The 13453-nt window shown below is 41.2% G+C and overlaps 1 protein-coding gene across 1 annotated transcript in view; it reads right to left on the bottom strand.

Moving 5' to 3' along the window:
- CCSER1 (coiled-coil serine rich protein 1) overlaps nucleotides 1–13453 on the bottom strand; it is a 712119-nt gene that overhangs the window by 671495 nt on the left and 27171 nt on the right. The window lies entirely within an intron of this gene.

Genomic DNA, 13453 nt, shown 5'->3' with positions numbered 1-13453 from the left:
AGATAAGTGTATATTTTGCTAATACTTAAATGAAGAACACAAACTTCTGTCTGCTGAACTTGATAGCAAATGTCCCAGTAATTTTAATGGGAGCAGCACCGGAGTCATTTTGGTGGGTGAACTGACTATAAGCACAATGCTACTACACACATCCCCTGCGTAAGAGGGGTGCTTCTATGTAAAGTTCCAAGTTTCTCCCTGCCTCTTTGCCAAAAAGAGAATGTGGGGCATTAACTAATAGGAACAGAACAGCTAAGGAAGGAAGAATACAGCTATGTATTTTAGAGCATCTATATAGCATTAATAGCCAGAGCATAAAATGCAGGTGGGAGGATGATTACACTGTAATGGCTTTTTACAGAGAAAGGTATTTACAAATATTTGGGGTCTGATCTAAATACTGTTAAAAACATGTCATGAAAAAAGCAGTTCTCTGCAGCAAGCACACAGTTACTGAGATGCCATTCCTTAACAGCTGCTCCTATGGTACTAGAGGTAGCAATAAAAGCTGAATATTTAAATTTGCTCTTCTACAATAACATATTTTTAATAAAAAGGGGTAATGAGGTAAAAACAGTTTTTAAAAATACTATAGATAATCTTCATCTACAAGTACATGGAGTGCATCCCTGTGAGCAGAGAGGGGATTTTATGCTGTTCCTACATCTTGTTTTTCCGCAAATATGTGATCTTGGAAGCAGGAAACTGAACAAATGATTTATTATTTGTAAATAGTGAAATGTGTCTTTAAGGGTTACTTAAACTGGCCTTCAAAACGTATGCAGACATTTCTGAATTGCCGTTGATAGTATATACGTTGTGTTCAAACAAAACTTGCTGCTAGGTTCAACTATCAACACCACTCTGCTTTAGCTTTTAAACAGTGTGAAAAAAGAGGGTGGGAGAAGAAAGGCAGTAGAAGTGCTAATGCAATTGTTTGATGTGTGCATGAGAGAGGCAAAGAGGAGGAGGCAGGCATCCTGCCACTCAGGCTGCCGGCACTGAACTACATTGTTCTTTATGCTTCTCCCTTTCACGCAACCTTTTTAGTGGAAAATAATTATAGCTGTACATAAAAACCGTAATGTTTATTTTATCGATCTAACAATACTATGGCTTACGTCTCCACTGAACTGTCCATTTTTCACTGGTGTTTTTTTCTCTGTCCCTCACAGTACGCTGTATGCAGCTAGGAATGCTGTGAATGAGCCCACCCCTGTACGATTCAGTGTGGCATTTTGCCAATGGAGAGCGACTGACTTCACGTCAAAATGTTTTCCCTTTAATTAGTGTGAAAAAAAAAAAAAATACAGCAACCCAATTATCTAAAAGAACCGTGTGGATTCTCGTCACAGTGAGGAAGACAATGCCACAGATGTTCCCTAGTTCAGGAACACCTAGGCTGTTTTATTAGAAGACTGGTGAGATAATAGGTTTGGCTATCAAGCCTTGAGTTTCATGACTGGGCTACTAGGAGCCTGCTATATTAGTGCTTGAACCCTTAAATCAACCATTTTCTCTGGAAAACAACAAAACAATAATACTGAACTACTTGGGTGATGAAAAGGAGCTGCCAGCATTTGGATATTTCTTTGCAGTACTTTGCATGAGGACCCTGGACACTGACTGAGAAGCCCAAGATGCCCCACACTGGAGCTCTGGCTCTGCTCGACAGACAGCGTCTGGGGGCAGCTGCTCTGCCAACCTGCTGTGCCCACTGCCTGCTCCTTCCCCCCACGCCTGTGCAGCTTCAAAAACTCCGAGCAAGATTCGTGTAAACCCATGAAGAGAATCAGGACTGAGTACTATCAAATGGGTGAGGTATCTGAAGCGGACAGATCCTCAGCACTGCGCTAATAATAGAAATAATGACAGTTTTTACAGCATCCTGCTTGGCTCCAACAGCTGTCTGTACCAAAATCAATGACAGAATTACCTTTAACTTCAATGTTGGGTTCACTGCAATTTATTTTTTCCTTGGACTTGATCCAAGTTCACATATTAATTCCGCTAACATTAATCTATGTGCAGAAGTTCAGCTGAAGGCTGAAGCTGGTTTTGCAGAACAGTCCCTTTTATTACAATAAAATGCCTAAAAATGCTATTTCTCGGTGTTGTACCTAAACTTGTTCATTGATTCCTGATCCATCTGAAGTCCCGAATTTGAAATGCACACCGACTGGTTTTACTTTACAAACCAGCGGCAAAAAATATGTTGTTTTTTTCTTTTGCAACAGAAATTCCATTACATCAACATAAATTTATGTGTGCATGCCTGTAGAAATTAAGTGTTTTGTATAAACTATCTGGATCTTAATTACAGTGTTGTAGGAATGTGATCTGACCCTACAGTAGGGTAGATTTCTAGAAACCTAGATTCTAGTATTTAGTCAGTACTTAAAGGAAATGTGATGTCCAGCACTGGTTGGAAAACTCATTTGTGCATTATTTATAGAAGAAAGCCTCCTGACACTGATTGTAGAATAAGATTTTCTTGAAAAAACAAAACAAACAAACAAACAAAAGACAGATAAAGACAGATAAGGCCTCCAGAGCCTTTCTGTTGTTGCACCAAGGGCCGGATTTGCAGAGACACAAGGGCGCCTTCCAGCTTTTCAGGGACTGCTGGTATCCCCTCAATGTTAGGATGGTTGCTACCGAGCCCTGTTTGCAAACATGTTTTTGACACTGGTGTGCATTTAACTGCATAAATAGAAATGCTGTCCAAAGAGCCAAAAACCTGCTGGAAGCCAAAGCAGCTACTGGTGCTGTGAATGGGCTGACCAGGAGGTCAGAGTCATGTTCAAACACCCTTTCAACCCAGCTGGCCAACATTGCAGGTGAGCACAGGAACCTGGAAGCTCTTTTCTATTCTTCCCAGTCTACACTGCATAAATAACTACATATTTATTAACTGGGTCTTTTGGGTGTGTGCAGGACAGTCCCTTTGAGAAGTAAATCACAGGGATGCACATTTTTGTGAAACAGCCTGACTGGGAGCCTCTCACATGTGGCTGCTTTAGTCACAAGCCATTGGAAATGTAGCAACATCGTGCTATTTCCCTCCACCCAGTCCCCATGGGGCAGGAAAAAATTTGGTTGGATGGGATCTCAGGAGGTCATCTGCTCCAATGCCTGCTCAGAGCAGGGCCAGCTTCAAAGATGTATCCAACTGCCATCACAGCTTGGAATGAAATCGAGGCAAAGGCTGACCCTCTAGATCCCAAGTGAAGAGGCAGTGAGGGGCACATAAGCTCCAGCTCTTCTGATTTTCACTTCCCAGCTGGTTCGGGCAACAGGGGATCTTCTGATTTCAGAGGATCACTTCCTCAGACTTTTGTTTCACTTCTTTGTGCATTGTACAGGGAGTCTGCATGCCCAATTTAGGCTTAAATGCTAAATATACCTTGAACATTGAGACAGGTGGGGAAGCCCTCAGAAGGTGGCATTGGCATGCTGCGCACCCTGCCTCTCCTGGAAGCACCGCCGTGCTCTGTAGCACCTTCACCACGATGCCATTTTTCTGCTGACCCTACAAGATGTCAGATCAGCCTCTGTAAAAGGGGAATTGCCACAGAAAGTCACGAGGCAAAGAAGAGATCAAAATCAGTGGGTCTGTCATCAGAGCACTAAAATTGCTTTTACCTTTGGTATACTGCTGAAAACAGTAGAGATGCCCCAATGTCAGCTATTAAAAACAAACAAACAAAAAGTCTTTCAAACCTAAACAGATCTCTGTTACGAGTATAGAATGAAACCTAGGCTAAGAGCTAGTCTTTTGGAAATGGACTCAAACAAAATCCCATTAGGATGTGAATTATTATTTGAATAAAGAAAACAAAGGACAGAATATGGATGAAGATGACTGTGAGAGAAATACTATGGTTACAGCAGAAGAAACCATGTTGCAATACAGGTCTCCCTAACACAAAGTAGAGCTTGTGATGTGGTAGAGCTGTGGGGGGAAAGGCTCTGGGCTAACCTGTCTCTTCACAAGGTGACAAGAATTCTAAGGAAGGCATGAGAAAATGAACAAATGAAACCCTATGAACACCAGAATAGTAGCTATGCCATTAATTAATCACAATAGGTTAGGACCAAGGGTTAGATAGCTTCTAAATTCCACATAAACATCTTTTTTTTTTTTTTTTCAGCCACAGAGCCCAAGCAACACTGGTCAGTGACAAAGAGGTAATGATTCACCTGTGTGGCTCAGCAGAGCCTAACCTCTGAGCTGAATCAACTCGTATTTTATAGCATGACCTTAGATGAATCAGTCGATTGTCTTGTTTCACAATAATTCTGCTTGGATGCCTCGAAATTTCAGTCAATTTGATACGTGACACAACTATCAAAAACAGAAAAAAAAAAAATCAAGACAATTTGGTGTTACAGAGTGTTACGAACTAATTAATAGGAAAACTTGCTCTGTAGTTAAAATATTTTTCCCCAAAAGGAACAAAGAGGGACGGTGAAGTTTTGGTGTGGCGACAGTGAACACAGCGGTCAGGGAGCTCATCCACGCTCTGCTGAGACACAGCTGGAGGGAGCTGTGTCAGTATTGTGCCAGAAATAAAGACGCTTTGATCTCTTCAGTGAGCAGACCTCGTGAACCATGATGGAACCAGATATTCGAGTCTATCCACCTCCTGAGAAACTGAATACCTTCTCTTTGGCTGCCCCCACCTCCTCTCCTTGCAGGAGAGGCCAGGCTGGGTGCACAGACAGGTGCTCAAGGGGAGAGGAGAGGAGGGTCCTGGCCAGCCCCGAAAAGCTCTTTGGTTGTGCTCTCACTGCTACAGCCTCTTCCAAGCACCCCTGTGATGGAAGAAAGCCTGGGCACAGCTTCTCATTATCCTGTTTCTTCCTTCTCCCTGGTCTGCTCCTGCTCTCGGTAAGCACAAGATGAAGCCAGCACCTGGGGCAGACCCTCAGAACAGGGGCCAAAATTCTGCGTGTCCTTTGCAGCATTTCTGGTCTATTTGCACCTGAACAGAAGAGAATGCATACGTCCATGGGTAAGAGCTGCCAAGCAATGCTCTCAAAATAGTAAGCCAGCAAGCACCTGAATAATTTTGTGCAGGCAGGGAGAAGAGGTGCCCAGGTAACACAAGCTCACGCCTCTAACCACAATATGACAGCAGCGTGTTAATAACATGGGAAACTTTAACATCAGCTTTCATTTGTTCCCTCGCCTCTCTGCAGCTGAGGAATAAAGACAGCAAAGCCCTTTGTTTGTCAGCACTGAACACCTGCAGACACGCTCCAGCCCCACGCAGCGGCCTCTCCTGTGTGTGCTCAGCAACGGAGTAAGGGGAAGTGACCCCAAAATCAGAGGAGCAAGGTGTAAAGACAAGGAAACCCTTCAGGAAATCCTGGGAATGGGAAAGAGGAAAAGTTTTCCTTTTTTTTTTTTTTTTTTTTTTTTACCAAACCCTAAGGAGGGGACTTAAAGAAACAGCTCAAGTTTACCTTTCAAATGAGATAAACCTTCTACATGACCTTTTATTTCTTCTTAAATGACTTATGACACCTACACGTGAATTCCATTCATGAAAAAATAAAAAAATCCTTTGAACATCATGTCTTTTTTTTAGGCGAAAGTAAGCATTTCTGATATACACTACGTCAGCTCATTGAACTAATGCAAAACCACGTTTCTGAGTAACATCTAGTAATGACGTTGCACATCTAAGAAGTTTTATTGTCTGCTAACCATAATACAGAGAGAAATGAAATACTGAGATACAACCCAAAAATATCACTTAAGCTAGCATTTCCTAGGAAAAGGCTATGTATTTAATTATCCTTCGCCATTGTGCATTAAATCAAATCTTCTATCATAGTTGACAAGGCCAACTTTGCACTTTCCTGTTGTTTTGTCATATAAAAACAGGATGTCATTCCACGGGGGAAAATAATTGCCAACGATAAAGAGGCGGTTTCTTTGACATTTGCTAGGATATTGTTGAAAAATCTCTTTAGTATGGATCACTTCACCTCACTGACTAAGGGAACTGACTGGAAACTAAGCTCTAAAACCTGAGGCCTGCCACTGTGCCTGATATGAAAATGCAATATCCACCTTCTCCACTGCTTAGCGAAAGACATACCCCCTGCCAGGCAAAATACACATATAACGTACTCTGCTCTCTCTGCCTCAAGTTTGTTCTGCAGCCTAAGAAATGGCTGTTCACAGATACTTAAAATCCAATCAGATGCAACTGAAATATGAAAGAGATGCATTCTTAAATATAATAATGGTAACAACAACAACAACCCAGGGAAAATAAAAAGGAAAAACAGCACTACAATCAAGATGTCTGCAACACCAGCATCATTTTTAGACTGGTCCAGAATGATTATCTTGAAACCACATTGACAGCTGCATATCCATAAAGGTATGGAATACTTTTGGTTAAAACAGACTGGAATATAGCCCATGTCTCAAGGGTGTATAGGCTATAAGGGAGGCTTTAGGTGTAGAGGGAGAAGGACCCTCAGTCAGACTTCTTGACTTGATTCTTATTTTCCTGCATTGCACACAATTCATTCCACATAAAAGCCACACTTTTGTAGGAATCTTGAGTTTTCTTAATTTCTTGAGAAAAATGTTACACATTAGACTATGAAGCAAGTGGTTAGCTAGATAGTCAATGGTTATCTGATAATGAATGACATCTTACAGGGATTGACTACAGAGCTAAACATTTGCAATGTCATCAGAATTAATTGCTGAGGTTTTATTTGACATGCAAATTAAGAAGCATGAAATTAAGAAGAAAGATACTGTAATTTATTTTTTTAAGAATACTCAGGCAGACAGAAGAAGAATCTTGGAATGTGTTTCATCTTCTCCTTTTTTTCTTTTTTTTTTTTTTTTTTTAAATCACCAGCATGATTAAATTGTACGTACGTGCACTTCCTCAGTCTACACAAGAATAACCATTTCATCTCAGTGCCTCCACTACTGGACCAGTGAGGCTGAGTCAGCGGGTGCTTAAAAGGAGCTAGCGAGGTGATACACCTTCCTTCAGTTTTCCCTGGGGTTTGAAGCTGTCAGAGTCAAACCTGTCCCTGGCTCCTGCTGCAGGTTGTGGGAGGTGATGACAGTTTCAAAGTTTGCACGACTTGCACCCATACTAACGCCCCTGCAGCCACTGAAGCACCCTTTGTGCCTGCCTGGAACGAGCAGGAATAACTGGTGGAGGGCAGCCATCAGCACCCTGCAGATGCTGAAGATTTCATCACATTAAGGGGACCTTGCATGTTGTCTCTGCATGGTACCAGACCCCAGCTGTACTGGGGATGTGGAAAGGAGGAGAGATGGAAGATTAGAGGTTATCTGGTGATGCTGCTTGTCCCAGATGCACAACATCATGAGAGTGAAGGCCACCAGTCCAAAACGATCTGCCTCATTCTGGAGGCAACAGGGAGCTCTGCTACAGAAATGGTTTCTGTGGCTGGCTGTTGTGATGTTAATGTTGGTCACTCTTCCTGTTCCTGCTTGCTGAAGTCTCACCACTACAAGTGCTTCCACACCCTCGCATACTCCTCGACATACATGAAAGTGTGCTCTTCCAATTCCATTTCCAATCCATGGCCAGACAACTGCTCCGATTTGAATGAGATTATTAAAGCAAGGCCTAATCCCATGGAGACAGAGTACACGGAGAGAACAGAGTCCCCCATCCAGTGGTGCGTGGCTGGCGCACCAAGCTTTCCTTTTGGTTGAGCTGTGCCCATGGGAGCTGCATCTCCTCTGCCTTCCCAGCATGGTTTCCAAACATATGGAGCTGGACTGGAAAAACAGCCCTGGTATCCCATCCCATTCCTGGACAAAGCAGGAGTTGCTTTTGTATTCTGACCTGAAGCCATGCGTTTAATTGCTTTCTGTCTTCCACCTTCTTTTGCAATTTGCTGTTTCTTCAGTGTTGGTCCCTGCCCTTAAAAATTAACTCAGTAACAAAATCTGTGTACTAGCCATGTTTCCTTTGCGGTTATTAACAATCCTACCTTTTCCAGAAAGCTTCATTGCTCAGCTTTGCAAAGGCACTATGTATTGCTTTGTCCACATTGAAATGACCCTTGCAGATTCTGGCTCACAAAAGAACTGCATTTAGCATCGTATGAGCAGGATTGGGCCATGCTCCTGGTGTTTCCTTTTAAGCTGTATGCTAAACAGTCAAGCATTGCATGCATCTCTGTAGATTATTAACAACAACAACAAAAAGTGTTTCTATTATTCACTTTAAGCCACTTATTTTACTGAAAGCTCTGGTCTTAATTTTTTTTTCTGAGAACTACCCATCTATATGTATTTTTGGGGAACATGCAGAAAGCTACCATGAGACTGGTAATAATTAAAACTATTTGGGGAACTTAATTATAATGGAACAGAAAATAACATCGATAGCAATATGTGCATTAAAATGCACTATCAGTAGTCGTGTGCATTTAAACGCTCACAATCAGCATCAGTTATTTTTTTGCTGCATATGGTTTTGCCATTTAAGCAGTTCACATTATGGGTGAATTCATACTAAACTATTTTGAAAGTGCAGCAATAAATATCACTAGATAATTGTACGGGACAAATGGCGGTATATCTGGTGCCCATGTAACTGGGAAAAAAAGTCATAATTATCAGTACTGCTTCAGAGCCACATCAGATTAATTGAGAAGGGAGACTTAAATTGTTTTGCCTTATTTTTGTTTTAGTTACAGAAATCACAAAACAACTGAATACTTATTGTTGGAATTCACTCCGCTCAATACTCAGCTTTTTCATAAAGCCCAGAGCTTCTCTTCATTCCTGAAGTACCCCAGTGTAAATCAGGTGACCCTTGAATGAGCATTTTTTTTAATTCATCTTTTTAGTGAAACAGAACGTCAACTGGCAAAGACTGGTAGGTAAATACAAGAATGTGCATAAATGTTAGAAAGCATATCCTTAGAAAATGTGCTCAACCCCTCCTATTGTTATTTCAAACCTGTGAGAAGACAGACCTGTATGTCACTTAACCTGTTTACACTCCATTTTATGTTTATGAAATTGAACTGACGGGTGTGGATGGCTGCAGGGTGATTTGTGGTATCAAGCACAAGCAAGGGCCAGGAGCTTGGGTCATGTGGATCTTCTACTGGAACCATCAGCGAGCTTCATGCGCTCAGGGTGCTCCTACCTGGCTCTCTGTTTAAAATTGGACAGAGAAACTGCCCCTTCTCGACAAAGCTTTCTGTGTTAATTAAGAAAAAAGGCAATATGTTTAAAATAGTACTGTAACTTGCAGTTTTTCATTGGAATTTAGTCTTGGCATGTCTTCACTGACTGGTATATTAGATGTGTGACATGTTCAGCATATACCTCACATCCTTACATTGTTTTTCTTTCCCATGGAAAACAACACAGCAACACAAACACTCAAAAAAATAAAATATATATCTCATTTTAGGGCAGTCCCGAGTAGCAATAGAAAGTAAAATTGCTATGATTTTGCTCTTCTTTATCTACTGCTTGGCTACAATACAACATAAAAGAAAGTCAGCCAAGGATCAGATCATCACATTTTAGGCAGTCCCACGTGCTGAGGCACTGGAAATATACTACCATACAGAACAAATAAGTGGAAGTAATGGTACCAAAGGCTAAGTTGTCATTTGAAAGTTTTGCCAGGAATTGTAAAATAAGAAATGTACTCTTCCTCCTCGCTTCACCCACCTCCAAGAGATTTTTCTATTGCCAAATACCAAGGAGTTTAATATCTACCTACAGAAAGAAGCTGTCAGGATTTATGGAAGGTCTGTGCCTGTTAACAAGGATGTAATTGGTAAATCCAGATGTGGCCGCTCTGCTTCTGTTACAAGAACAATGCAGGACAGCTTAGGAGCCTTCACCTTTCAAACAGAAGCATCTTCCTGAGCAACATCAGTTGCTCCTAGACTTCCCAGAGAAAGCCAACTCCCAGCACTCTCCAAGGAGGGGCAAAAAGATTTAAAAACTGCATCCATATCACCACATTAGGCTTCCCCAGGGCTCTCTCATAGATCAAACTCGGAGGCTGTACAACAGTGCTGCCTCAAGCGGGACCCCAAGCATAACCAGAGGCCACCTGTCAAATGACAGACGTTTGTCTCCTGCAAAAAGAAGCAACTTAAAACAGACACAGACAGACATTTGCTGACTGACTGTCAGCATCAGGGTGCCAGGAGGCAGGCTCTAAGGAAACCTTGAGCGTGGGAGGCGGTTGGCCATAGAGCACACACGTCTGTGGCCATTCTTGCTCTTTCCTGTGATCACCATTCAGATCCTTTGGTGATGAGTGCTATCAGAAGCACGTGTGTTTGCAGAAGCATTAGCAATAATGAAACTCAGCAACACAGAGATGGCTGTGAGAAGGAGGGGGGCTGGGTTTTACCAATCTTGTCATCTTTCCATTGAGCTCTACCCTCCTTTCCATGAGCAGCACAGGATTAACTACAGCTCACATTAGTAGCTTTTACTGTACAGTGACATACCACGAAGAAAACTGAGCCCTTTATCTTCTCACCAGACTCCTGTTTTACTTTCTTCTGTGATGTAGCAGAGATTTTGCGTAGCCTATATTATAAAGCTAACATTTAAACTATTTATTCTATCAGTTCTCAGAGCCTTGAAAATCTGCAGTGAACAGTCAGCAACAGCAAAGTACAGCATTTTATACTTGCTTTGCACGGATGAGATTTGCATTAAAGACAGAAGCAGGGGGAGATTTGTTAAACGTTTGGGTCCAGCTGCAAGCAGCTTTGTAAGTGGGGCTCTGCATTACACTTGAGACAGTTCTCTGCTATGGGTAATGGCACTAAAAGGAAGAAGGCTCTGCACTTGCTACATCCCTTCTGCCAACGTACAGTTAGCACCTCCCGAGGATGTTTCAGCCTCCAATATATGAGTAGGAACATTTGTGTAGACCCCACTGAATATTCATTTAGATGGCTGAGATTTATTTCACTCTTTCCTGATGCATTCAGAAATTACTCTAGTCTACCAGTCAACAGAGGGCTACATCAGCCCTAACCATAAATGTTAACACGCGAGCATCTGATAACCCCCAAATTTCCTTAATAAAGTTCTTTCAAGTAACAGGCAGTATTCAGTGTTGAAAAGAAGCATAAAAATAATTATCCTGAGCCTGACTACATTGCTGAATAGAAGTATGCAGGGCAAGTGTGGGTCTACACAGAAAAAGTTTTAAAAAATTTCCACATCTTGTAACTCTAGGGTGACTCCTCAAGTTTATGGCCCTCACACAGCTGTCACAGCATTGATTCAGTCTGAAGGATTCAGGGAATTTCAAAGCTCTTCACTTCTGCCTGCTCTCAGAGAGGTCAATGGCACGTGAAATACTGTGCCAACATGACAATGTGACTTACGGCGGCATCTGCACACCACAAAGGAGAATCTGTATCTTGTTCTATGGGGACAAGCACCAAATATCTTAAAAAGACCCATCTCCATGTCTGACCCATCCAATAGTCAGTGATGAACAGGGTCATATAACCATCATAAAAATGTATTCACCAGAGAAAGCCCAGAGTCAGTGAAATGTTTCAACCAGGTAGCACAGTTCAATCGCCTTTTTGAACTGCAAAATATATTTCAGAGTTTGTTACGATGCCTCTAGTTTCCAAGTTCAGGAAAGGGTCCTGCTTTCACTGAAGCCATCTCACACAATCCATTTTCCTAAGTGTTGCCAAGATTTGAATCACATAATTGGTTCTTACAAAACTTCTTTTTATTGACCTCAGTGGATGATTCCACCTCTCTGACGGCTGTTGTAACAAGAATAAGAAACAGCATTTAATCCTGCTCTACGAGTGCAATCTGGTGGTTCTTTTCATGGGCCAAAGAACAAATGTTCCCTCTGATATTTGTAAGCTCACCAGGTAAAAGGAACTGTTATAAATATATTGTGTACTTTACTAGACTAGGTGTTAAAATCTAATCTAGAAACGTCTACATTAAAACTAACTTTGGTTTGAGCTATAGCTTCTCTTTTAAAAAGATAGCCAGATCTTAGGACATCAAAAGAAGGAAATCCCAGTTTTTCTCCAGGCATTTTTATTTCAATGGCTAATTGCTCTTAAAAGTAAATATTAAAACTCATAATTAGCTTTCTTGATTACTCAGAATAATTTGACACTCCTGCTATTCATTTTTCATGTTGCTTTTAATAAGCAATAGGCAGGGGGCTGGGGAGGGGAAGCAATCTACTTTTTCTGCAGGGAAGTGGAATGGAAATGAGAAAAACCCAGGGAAACACATATCCACCACCGAATGGCAGAATTTTCACAATATGAAAATCTAGAGAGTTCCACTGAGCTCACTAATTGTACCTATTAAGATCAGTTGATAACCAGATTTTCTTTTTAATGCTTAAATTTTTCACGTTAACTTATTCAGGTTTCTGCAATTTGCTATCAACAGACTAAATATCTGAGCAGAGTCTAAAAAAGAAAGCTTGCAGCTTTTCTGACGATAATTTTGTGACTTGCGGAAATACTCTCCCAGGAATCATTTACGTTCTCTACAGGTAGAAATTCTACATTTAGATCTATGAAGGACTCTAGTTCTAGCATACAGAATACAGATGCACACACAACATACATTCATAACCATACTTAAAGTCTGCTTACAGAACTCTGAAAACACAGATTAGAACTTGAGGGATGTGACTTCACAGGTTTTAAATCTTATACTATCAAACAGCAATTCACTCTCTCAGACAAAGCTATATAATTAAGTCGTGCACCACTGTAGAACCCGAAGGCTGTGGGGAGGCTGAAAATAATATTTACCTCTCTACAGCAGGAAACCAATGGAGTAGTGGGGAAGGGATCAGCAGCTTTGTCACTTACTGAAACAGAGGTATCTGTGATAATTAGTGGTTGTATATTCTCCAGCTTAAGCAGCCTTTCACAGAGCAGTGTTCTTTTTTTTTTTTTCTTTTAAAAAAGAAATAATAATCATGCTTTTATTTAATATATGTCTGCATACGTATTAACATCAGAGGAATGTTTTAGTATGCGTTAGACAGAATACAGACAATAGCATTACATTTTCAAAATAGGAATAAAATTCTAGCAGGAGCATAAGCAATAGATACCAATGTATCTGTTGCTTCTGATGTGGCATGTCTTTGCAGGCCACAAATGGGCAGAAATTGGAAAGTCTGGTCCCACTGAGCTGGTGGTGTATTCATGTTGTGCATCTCAGGGTGACATGACATTGCAAAAAAGTAATGTACCTTAATGCCAATTGACATAGTTCAGGCTTAAATCCAGATTTGTACGAGCAGTTACTAACACTTTTTCACCTATATTTTTTGGTTGTTATAGGAGAGAATATCTTTTACCCATATTAACTTAAGAGCTCACTAGCAAGGACAGATGTTTGATGCTCAGATTTATGTCT

The sequence above is a fragment of the Oxyura jamaicensis genome, chromosome 4 (genome assembly GCF_011077185.1).
Source record: "Oxyura jamaicensis isolate SHBP4307 breed ruddy duck chromosome 4, BPBGC_Ojam_1.0, whole genome shotgun sequence".
NCBI classification, from domain to species: domain Eukaryota; kingdom Metazoa; phylum Chordata; class Aves; order Anseriformes; family Anatidae; genus Oxyura; species Oxyura jamaicensis.
Note: the sequence above shows the minus strand (reverse complement) of the source record. Positions and strands in the feature narration are given on the sequence as shown.